Source organism: Podarcis vaucheri (genome assembly GCF_965113315.1).
Source record: "Podarcis vaucheri genome assembly, chromosome: 11".
Taxonomy (NCBI): domain Eukaryota; kingdom Metazoa; phylum Chordata; class Lepidosauria; order Squamata; family Lacertidae; genus Podarcis; species Podarcis vaucheri.
Window position 1 is genome coordinate 42510443 of NC_138749.1, and position 8868 is coordinate 42519310.

Consider the following 8868-nt stretch of genomic DNA (forward strand, 5'->3'; position numbering starts at 1 on the left):
AAGTAGCTAAATAGGTACCGCTCCAGCAGGAAGGTAAATGGCGTTTCCATGCGCTGCTCTGGTTCGCCAGAAGCGGCTTAGTCATGCGGGCCACATGACCCGGAAGCTGTATGCCGGCTCCTTCGGCCAATAAAGTGAGATGAGCGCCGCAACCCCAGAGTCGGTCACAACTGGACCTAATGGTCAGGGGTCCCTTTACCTTTTTAATGTATTTAGTGTTAACTCTGGCAGTGTAGACTCAATTCTGAGCAAACTAAGCCTCCTGAGGGGTATTGTGCTCTAGGAGGCTTAGTTTGGTCAGAATTGAGTCTACACTTCCAGAGTTAACACTAAACACATTACTTTGGGTAAATGAGCCACCATAGTGAGTAGAGGTGCCAAGAAAATTTGTGTCCCGGGATTTTTAGACTCTTCTACCCATGTACTATCTGAAACCAAAGGGGAACATTGGTTGCCAGATGTGAAATATATTGGCATTATTTTCAGCTCCCCTACCCCACTAATGAGGACAAGGAGGAGTCAGGCTGCTGCTTATGTCATTGCCGCACAATGAATATAATGTATAATTTTGACCAAGGACCACCTAGTGAATTTATGGCAGAAGTGTAATTTGAACCAGGGATTTTCTCTTTAGCCAACACACTCAATGAGATGTAGGTACTGCAGCCCTGTAAAGAAGCAGTGTAATGTTCTGGGAGCCAGTCTGATGTATTCTACACACTTCAAGACATTTTCAAATGCAGAAGTAACTTGCAATTGCACTGCTGTACTTTGACATTTTAAGGTAGACAGTGACCTTTAATCCAATGTCTTTGCATCAAGGAAAAGAATGCATGCTGGTCAAAATAATGTATGCGCATCTCTAAGGCCACCGAGGAATAACTATAATCAGATATATTAATGAGTTATTCATTTTTTAAAAAATTGCTGGCATATAAAACATACCAAAGTAGTGTCCTATTTCCACACACAGTCTTAGGAGCCTGCTTTCAGATTTATATCTCTCTACTCTCATGTTTAAGGGTGAAAACTGATTAAATCAAATGTTTGGGTCAGGACAGATTCATGCTAATTTCAGCATTACAACAGTGACTGCATTCACCAAATCAGTATGTCTTTTGCTTACATAACTTTAAATCTTATTATCACTATTTATCTGCAGATAACATTCATTTCACCCCACATCTGTTATGTGTATCTCTTTCATTAGTACAATGTACCCAATAATACCACTTGTCTTCATTACAGAATATATGCTTCCACTCAGAAGTAATTGCTAGACAGCCATAGGAACTGACGCATCCATAATCCAATATTAATTAACCCACCAGATTCCTGATGCTGGATTCTATGCAGATTTGAACACCTGTGCTCCACATCTGGTCCCGCAGGATCACAGAAGTGATACTAGAAATCGTGTTCTGGTCTGCCTTACACTGGGATCCTCTCTGTGTGCAAAAGGGCAGTATATCTAACAGAAGTTAAAACAGGCAGAAGTTAATGGCCCACAGACTGTCACACTGTATAGGAATATGACCATGTAAAAATAATTTAAACGTTTGTACTAGTCTGTCAAATTTCTTGGCTTCACCAACAAGAATCCTAGTGAGAGAATAAGAGTTCATATCTGGTCCTTTCATCTAAATACAGTATTTTTCTAGGTGAAAGATAATTCTAGGAGCACCTGCTGAAATGTAGAAATAATCTCATCCATCACAACTAGTTTATCTTCCTCCAGAGCACTAACATTAACCACCAGCATTACTTCCATCTTTTCTGAATTAAACTTCAGCTTCTTTAACCTTGTCCACCTAAATCACAGCCTCTGGACACTTGTTTAGAACTCAGACAGCTGCTCCTTATTGCTTAGTTAATTAAATGTAGAGCTGAGTGTCATCCGCATTTTAATCAGGCAATTCAGATGTATTAATGGAGGCAGTGGTTTCAGTCTTCACCTGGTCTCAAATTGAATAAATATCTTTAGACCACCAAGTGGTAAAACTGGGGTGAGGAATCTGTTGTCTATCAGATATTGTTGGACTATGAGTCCCATCAGCCCCAGCCAAAATGGCTAATGATCAAGGATGCTAGGAGTTATAGTCTGGCAACATCTGGAGGACCAGTGGTTCCCACCCCTGCAGTAAAGGGGAAAGCTTAGTGGAGAAATGGAAAGCTGGTAAGATGTGGTGGTGGTCACCTCACTCTTCAGAGATCATAATATTAATATAGTCCTTTCCACATCTCCTCATTGAGCTGGAAACTGCTCTGGGTAGATTTATCATGACACTCTGTGGTGGCATGAGCTACACCTGTGAAAGGGAAGAGAAGGGAGCAAGCCAGCTAACATAAGCTCCCTATCTGTTGCTCCTTTCCTGTGGTTCTCAGTGTTGCCACCAAAGGAACTTCTTGGCTATCTCTGTTAAACCTGTCCTTTGATGATGGAGAACCTACCCTGTTGCCTTCCAGATATTGTTGGACCACAGCTCACATCAACTCCAGCCAGCATGGCCAATGGTCAGGGATGATGGGAGTTGTAGTCCATTAACATCTGGAGGACCAAGGGTTGGACACCCCTTCTTCTGTTACTACAGACTTCCTTATTAGCCCAACACATGACCAACAAAACTATTAGGTAATGTGGTGAGATATTTTGGTAATGGGGTGAAAATCAAGGCATGAGACCAAGGTTAACCCAACAACATACAGTGGTATCTCGGGTTACATACGCTTCAGGTTACATACGCTTCAGGTTACAGACTCCGCTAACCCAGAAATAGTACCTCGGGTTAAAAACTTTGCTTCAGGATGAGAGCAGAAATCGTGCTCTGGTGGCGCGGCGGCAGCAGGAGGCCCCATTAGCTAAAGTGGTGCTTCAGGTTAAGAACAGTTTCAGGTTAAGAACGGACCTCCGGAACGAATTAAGTACTTAACCCGAGGTACCACTGTATTTAGGAAATGGTGGTGATCATATGCTTTGAACAAGAGCAGGAAACCTGATTTTAAGAAATTGTATTAATTTAATTTGGTTTGATTTGTAATTATCTGGAAAATTAATTTTTAAAAATTTGGGGGGGGGGATAGATTGCAGTCTTCAAATGAATGTGATACAAGCCTGCACAAAACCTATAGACCTTTTGGGCTGTGCAGGCTTGTATGTAACCCCTTGGAAACTAAACTAGAGAAGTTAATGAAGGAACTAGACTGGCATCCAACACACAAGCAAGCCTCACCAGTGAGAATGTAGTCAAGCAAAGCGCTGGTGGTCCTCCTGTCTCATCCACTGATACCTCTTCTGACCCATGAGTTTGGAACTCTTTCGGCAAGTAGAGAAACAGCAATTAACATGGTAGAACATTATCACTTTCAGAGGCTGGCAATGAAAGGACTGGAAGAGTCAGACGTGGCAATTTGTTTTATGATTAATCTTAAAAACACACATTCAACCACGAATGCTGACAGAGACCCAGACAAAGGTGAATGGAGATTAAACCCGGAGCTTAGCTCTGAGACAGATCATTAATAACTGAAGCCTATAAAATAAAGTAAACAGCTACAAAGGAAGTAAAGTCAATGCACGTCAGAGGTTACCCCAGCTAAGGAGTGGTGCAATGTACACAATGCTTTTCCTCTTTGCACAAGGGGGGTGGGGAAGTGAATCTCACACTCCAGGCAATGCTAATATTAAAAATTGATGAGAATTCACAGCATGCAAGGTTTTTTTTTCTTTCTTTCTTTCTTTCAAGGAATTGTTAAATAGTTCATGAGAACTTGGGAGGAACACTCCATTCCAAATGGGAAATTTCTTCAGAAGTATAATTTAACTCAGGCTAATTTTTTTTAACACATAAGAGATGTGCATTGATTGTTGAATACTAAAGTGATGTGAACACCTTTGGAAACTTTTAACGCCTCATAAATAAGCGATGAATAAGGAACTAAGCCTACACACACATCTAATGAGCTGCCATGCTGCAAGTCATTGTCATAATCAATGATGATTATCATCTTGCCTCCTGCTTTTCTGGGCTTCTTTTCACCGTGTTTTCTAAAAGAGGAGCCATGATAGTCTACTGCAGCATAAACAATGAAGAGTCTACAAAAACGTATGCCATGATACATTTGTTTGCCTTTAAGGTGCCGCAAGACTCTTAGAACAAGGTATATATCAAGGATAGATGCACTGGGGTGGGAGGATAAGACATTGTCAATATTTGAGCCAACTAGCATCAGTGCTGGACTTTGACATTGGCATACCTGATGCAAACAGTAAAAATGACACTGGTCTGCTCATGTGTTTAAATACTACACAGAAACAAGGAAACTATAAGCAGGAAAATAGTGTGTATGCACATTCAAACACATAAATGAAAGCATAAAACAGTTTTATGGCCAACTCTGAGCTGCACCATGTGAAATCTCACATCACTAAATTCAAGAAGAAGAAGAAGAAGAAGAAGAAGAAGAAGAAGAAGAAGAAGAAGACCCACCATCCAGCTGGAAAATCAGTCTAACTTCCATAACTGTCAGAGATGCTTCAAGATCCCAGCTCACAGAGGATCACGCTAGCCAGCGGTTACTTAGTAAAAGTCTTTATTGAATTACAGTTTCCATTCTCAAGCTGCTGCGTGCAGCTCTACGTCTTATGGGTTAGACCGGCGAAGCTCCGTCTGAGTCTCCGCCCCCTGTACACCAGCTAAGTACCCTAGCCTTACTCCACCTTTTCCACCTGACCGTTCTTCTCTGGGTCCCTCTGCCCCCCGTGGTCTCTTCCTTTCTGGACGCTTCTGACGCTGACCCCCCGGACCCTTCTGTCTCCTTGCGTCGGGCTTTAGGACCTGGCTCCCTTTCCAGGCTGCTTACTGCGCCACCTTCCTGTGTATTTGAACTTGGCGCGCGCGCCCAACCTTCCACTTGCCGCCTGACCGTTTCCTCGCTCCCCGATGGAGGTGTGGCCACTCCTGACTCATGCCCTCCCTCCTGCTGCGAGCTGCCAGAGCTCGGTACATGGCGCCCTTCCTCTCCACTACGTTCTGTTGGTGATGCTGGCCCCGATTTCCAACTGCTGCTCTCTGAGCCCCCTTTGGACCCTTCTTCCTGGGGTGTCCCCCTAAGCTCCCCCCTTGCTCTGGCCACTGGCGCTCCTTCCTGTGAATCTTCTGATTCACTGGAAAGACTCGGAGATCTCGGGTCGTCGTCATCACTCATCTTTTCTTCTGCCTCCTCCCCTTCGCTCTCTGTTTCCTCCCTTGCCCTCGCCTCTGCTCCTGAACCCCTGACAATAACTATTGGCATTATCAGAAATTTAGGTGGATATCCAACAAAGTAAACCCGTTAGTGCAAGGGCTTCTGGTTGCACAACAAAAATAACTCTCCCTCTCCACGTGCCCCCTAAATGTGTTTTGGGCAGTAGCGTGCAGTGAAATTTTCCATAGGCGAACAGTTGCGGCCAGAGGTGCCAGCTTGAGGTTGTGTGTGATGTGTGCATGATGTTGTGATGTCTGGACATCATGTGTGTGAGCAGTGACAGACAGAAGCTTCTCGGGCTTTGGGAAGGAGGTGCCAGGCCTCTGACAGGATTCTGGAGCCCTACTGCCTCCTTCTCAAAGCTGGGCCAGCTTTAGGAAGGTGATGGGAGGGCTCTTGGACCCCACGGGAGCATCGTGCCTCCCTCCCAAAGAATTTACTGAGAACATTTAGAGGACTAGCCGAGTCCCCCTAGTCCACTGACTGCATGACACTGGGGGTTCTGCAATTCTTTGGAGCTAATTTGGGGGTGGTGTGGAGGCACGTGGGAAGAGAAGGAGGGGCATTCAAGCTGTGCCAGTGAAAATCCTCATGCTAATGAAACTCCTTTATTTGGCCATGCCCACATTAGCTGATATAAATAATCTCCCTCACTGTGAGAAGTGCCAGGGAACAAGGCAGGGGGCCTTCTCAGTAGTGGCTCCTGCCCTGTGGAATGCCCTCCCATCAGATGTCAAGGAAATAAACAACTATCTGACTTTTAGAAGGCATCTGAAGGCAGCCCTGTTTAGGGAGGTTTTTAATGTTCAATGTGTTATTGTGTTTTTAATATCCTGTTGGAAGCTGCCCAGAGTGGCTGGGGAGGCCCGGCCAGATGGGTGCGGTAGAAGTAATAAATGGTGGTGGTGGTTTCTTTAAGCCATAATACAATTACTCACAATGCTGCAATAAATGTGAACATCACAACTAAGTCAATATACACAACCACTAAAACATGGCAAAACCCAAACACATTACAGCAAACAAAATACTGCCCACGTACATTAAAACAGCAGGCTACCTTGTTATCAGGTGGTGAAAATACAGGTGGACTCTGAACTTCCCTGGAGAGAGAATTCCTGAGTTCTGTTGAAAGGGCCTACTCCTTAACCTTGCTGTTGTAAACCTGACCTCAGTGAAAGAGGAAATTCTGAGCAGGGCTTCCGTTAAAGATTACAGTGCACAGTGGAGTTCAGAAAGATGTTTTCTTAGATACCTTAGGTCCAGGTCTTTGGTTTGCACTTGGAAACCAATTTGGTTGCCCATGGTGTCCCATGATCCTGATGACTTGTAGTAGTAGCAACATTTTTAACCTAATTGTAGTTTGCAAATGACCTTCAAAGGCAGTCTCATGTGGAATATGTTACCTTAATGTTTGAAGGTATGCCTCACGGTGGCCAGGTGGTCATCATTTTCAAGGAAGTGAAGCATCAGATAAATGCTGAGGATTCATTTGCCACAACCAGCAACTTCTGCATGATCTTGTTTAATGGATAGGAATGTTTACAAACTCATCATTTAAGGTTATTCCCACAAGGCAATGTGACCTTGCCCTTGACAAGATGTCAGAAATACACAGAACAATGTGTGCTTATTTCACAGCTATATAATAAATTGTAGGGCTTGAAATGTGGGAATTCTTTGTGCAGTTGGTAGTCTCAAAGTCAGTCTGATAATTATCTCTGTTGGCTCCCCCCCCCCTTCTGTACTGTATTCTTACACAATTAAAGTAATGATCACGTTTGCATTGGTTTCTGGTGCTTAAATTCAATCCAATTCAAATAGCTGCTTTACGCTTCCAAAACGATATCAATAGCATAATGATTTTATATTGTTTTTCACTAGAGAAGGAATGGTGTAAAAATGACTGCAATGTTTACACATTTAAACACAGCAAATTCTTCTTCTGAAAATAATTCATAGTAGTTTGTCCCCATTTTACAAAAACATACACACTTCTGTGTACTGTTGCCTCATTTGTGAAGATAACCTTGAGTTAGTGACATTGGAGTAGGCTGGGAGATTAAGGAGGAAAATTATTTTCTAGCTCTAAACAAACCAAATATACTTTATTTTGCACCAAAGCTTTTATCAGTTCTTGCTTTATATAAAATCAATCCAACCCTTCAAAGTTTACTTTTTCCTGGGGCAGAGGGGAGGTAAAGTTTGCAATGGTAAATATATGGAGGAAATCACTATAATTGATCCTTTTTATGATAAGTCTGCATTATTCATAAGACAAGTTCTGTATTTTTATTTTATTGGAAAACTGAACATCTGGATAGTTTTGTAAATAATCTGTTCAGAAGGGTGAAGTTTGTGACATGGATTTCAAAGATGTACACTGAACGACTTTCAAGTTGAGGGTGAAAATATTGTCAGAGGGTAAAAAAAACCAAGCCCAAGCATTGAGGTTCTTAATAATTATTGATTATTTTGTTAATTGCCATGTCAGTATGTTTTACGTAATATATTAAGCAAAGTACAGGTCCCTGCCCAAATCAGTTTACAGTCTAAATTGGGGCAGTGCAGAAAGGAATAAATTACTGTAACAAAGGATGAATGTGAGGATAAAATGAGTGGCAAAGTTTCCTAGTTTAGGGAAATGACAGAGGAAAAGGATCAGGAATTTAAAATGTATCATCTCCTGACGTTTTCAATATTCTCTTGAGCTATTCAGATGCTCAGCAACATACACAGGAATATCAAATGGAAGCTTGTGATGAACAAGGAAAATTGCCAACAGTTGACAGCAGGGAAGGTGGAAACTGGAGCAGCCATAGAGTGGGGCAGAGGCAACAGATGAGAAGCATGTGGGAACATACTGGTGAAAAAGCCACAACATCAATTGACCAAAGGTCACAGAAGAAGCAAGAGGCAGAGCAAGGTTGGATGGGTACTGAGCAGCGCTGGAAGAGACGCAGTGATATTTCACAGGGGGAAGTCCACAGCAGAGAAGTCAGAGGCGGAGCAGTTCTTAAAGAAGCCAAGATCAAGAAGGAGCCCATGGCTCTGAGGCGAGGAGTCAGCCCTGGGGTCAGAGAAAATCACCGAGAAGGATGAAAATATTGTCAGGGTAGAAAGAAGAAGCCAAGGCATGTATTGAGGTCAGAAATGAAAGCTGAGCTGGAACTGAAAGGGATATATGGTAGAGGTGGACAGAAATAATTTCTAATGCAAAGAAATAGTGGGTTGGGATGTGAGGAGACCTCCAGCGAGAGGGCAACATCAGTGTTAAAAATTCCCTAGGGAGAAGTTTTAGGAAGGCAAGTTTTGGAGGGAATGAGAGAGGAGACTATCCGGCCCATGGGTCAACGTTTAAGCAATGCAAAATTGAATGTATTACCCATATTTTGTGACACTGCATACCATTAAACAAACTATAATTACTTCTTACTACCTTTGTGAAATATTTAGGCTGGATTTCTATATGTAGATTCACTTCTGAGAAAACAGACACAGGGTTGCACTGGGCTCAAGACATGATACATTCCGTTTAGATACTTCTTATTCAGCCAATGCTGCATAGCAGTTAGAGTGTTGGACTACGACCTGGGAGGCTGGGGTTCAAATCGCCACTAGACC